Raw genomic sequence first — 2,633 nt, forward strand, 5'->3', positions numbered from 1 at the left:
CTCACAGAAGGCAAGAGGCATAATGCTGTCATTGTTCCTTTCTGTATCTCTTTTTTTTTTTTTTTTCAAATGCTCCTAGCCATTGATGGCTAAGACTGGCAAACAATTTTCACCCTGGTCAAGTTAATAGCCAAAGCAGTAGAACCTGACACAATATCTTCCATGCCTATAGCTACCAATAAAGAAGGATGTGTTATGTGTGTTATGTGTTAATCAGCGGGGGAAATCTCACTCTATTCTTTTAGTTGCAAGAAGTCATTGGAATGCTTCATGAATGAGTTGTGTCTTCCTTTTGGACTTGGCAAATCAAAAGCTTTGTTGTGGCCTCTTGGTCAAGTACCAGAAGAACTTCCTTGTTAGCAGGCGGCTTTGTAGTGAGGAATGGGAACTTCCAACTAAATGGAAAAAACAAGTATTTATTAGATAGTCTTCTGAATACGGTTGTCCCTATGTCAATTGATGCATATACATGCATATATTCATGTAAGTACGCAAAATCACAGTCTGACTAACATCTGCTTGAAATCATAATCACCATGTTTGAAGTATTTAATGTAAGTTCTGCTACTGATAATGGCTTGTTGTATAGCTAATTGGCAAATTTTTGATTACCACGTTGAATTTGTGCTTGAAATAATAAAACGTGAAAGGCAGAAACAAGTATTTAGTGGTTGATACAGCTGTGGCCATTTTTTTTTCCTTTTTTTGTTTATTATTCAGCTCTGGCTATTTTCGTTTCTTTCCTTTCTCTTTTCTTTTTAGTTCCACCAATCTGAGTTTGGAAAATCATCGCTGGCTTGAATATTTTGGTAGGAATTGCTGGATTAATGTTTTACTAAACTCCTTAACTTTTTGAGAAACCAAACATATGAAATTAGCAACCTGATTGTTTGGATAGCATTTTTCTGAATTACGTTAAGTATTATACAATTCAGGTAGCATTTTTGTACACAATTCAGAAAGCATTTTTTCTGGTGACTTGGGCTTGGTGTAATGATCATATTAAATTAGCAACCTGAGAAACCAGACAAGTTGCTATCTACCAACAAAAAACAGAGGACATGGAGGAAGTAGCAGTAAAAAAGAATAGGCCTATAATGCGGAACTGATGAATGATCCGTCGCATTTATTTGTGTAGTGCCTTTTTTAATTGTAGGTGGAGAATGCCAGCATTTGTTGATATGCTCTTACTTCTGAACATTGCTTTACTTTCTCCTCAAATTCGCATGACTGATTTTAGTTGCTTTAGTTGTAAATGTCTTTGCAGGCCTCTAATTGATTATTTAGTGTCATTGAATGTTATGCAATTAAGCAATTACCACCAGTGGACCAGGATTGAATTACAGGTGCCTTTCTTGTGACTGGTGACAATGAGCCTTGTTTAGAGAAGGCTTTCTCATTTTTCAGGTGCATCATTCACATATAAATGAGCTGAAAATCAACCAGTGCCAAAGTCTACTACTGACCAGATTACTATATCTAACGCAATTATTGTTCTTTTGTGTTTAAGGAGGAACTACGAGGTCTTCTTCCATGTGCTTGTGTGGCAGGGTCATCTTAGCTGTCTTGCTTCCGCCATGGGCGGGCAGTGAATACCAATAACATCACTTTGGTACGTAAGTTAAAAGGAAAAATCATTTTGGCTTTTTCAGGAACTAAGATATCGCATTCCGTAGTCATGCTTACTTTGCTACAAATTGAGAGGTGGGTACGTGAGTTTCTTCCCCGTGTCATTTGTTCTATTCCAACCTGTTAAGCCTAATATATGAGAGTTGATGAATTATTTCCCCACGATCATAATTGTAGATTCTATTGCTCTCCTCTTATATATTTATTATCCTTAACGATATGCTAGGCAGAATAAATTGCCATCAGTTTCATGATATATAAATGCATGAAACAAAGATTCAAGTTTTACTGAACAAGAAAGAGTTGGGTTTTATGTTTTAGACTCTTGAACTTCAGTTGAGAATAGAAATAACTAGAAACTATTATTGGATGACAAATACTTTTGTGTGCTGATCATCTTTCACCTAGTGTGTTTGCTTTTGAGAAACAAATTTGAGTCTTCTGCATGCATTTGTCTGTTTTACCTCTCCACTTTTCTCAATTCTTCTTTCTTAGAATTTCCTGGTGGTACTAGACACGAAGGTTGAGAATTCGATTTTTTATTTGAATGTAGCCTGATGATGGTGGGGGAGCATTGAGCGGGATTTATTTGGGATTAAGGGACTCTTGCGAAAATATACTCATTTATGCTATGGGATTACTTGGTGGGACTAATATGGTTTGGCCCAAATTGGTGCCGCCCAATTCTATGATGTAACATAAAGCCCCATTTGTGGTACTTTGAACACGTGGATATATTTCAGGTCCACCATTCATTTTTTTTCCCTTTTCGAAAGAGGTCCATCTGCTTTTCTGTATTTGAATCCTAATTAATCCTATCTGCATTCATGCAATGAGTCAGTCTCTGGACATTGGTCTGTGATTATTTTCTGTTTGGTTGACCATTGGAAGTTCACTAGAAGTTATTGGAAGGTTGACAGCAGTGGCCATTGCCCAGTTGGTCAGTGAATGGAGAAAAGAAAAGAGAACAGAAAATGTAAAGACAGAAAGGGATAACACACACT

The 2,633-nt window shown here is 36.8% G+C and overlaps 1 long non-coding RNA gene across 1 annotated transcript; it reads left to right on the forward strand.

Moving 5' to 3' along the window:
• Window positions 1-1,510: 1,510 nt before the first annotated feature.
• Window positions 1,511-2,391, forward strand: LOC113776316. Its single transcript, XR_003468993.1, has 2 exons — window positions 1,511-1,612; window positions 2,183-2,391. It is a non-coding gene; the product is annotated as an uncharacterized LOC113776316 (long non-coding RNA).
• The last annotated feature ends 242 nt before the right edge of the window (window positions 2,392-2,633 follow it).

Source organism: Coffea eugenioides, chromosome 6 (genome assembly GCF_003713205.1).
Source record: "Coffea eugenioides isolate CCC68of chromosome 6, Ceug_1.0, whole genome shotgun sequence".
In the NCBI taxonomy this organism is placed as follows: Eukaryota; Viridiplantae; Streptophyta; class Magnoliopsida; order Gentianales; family Rubiaceae; genus Coffea; species Coffea eugenioides.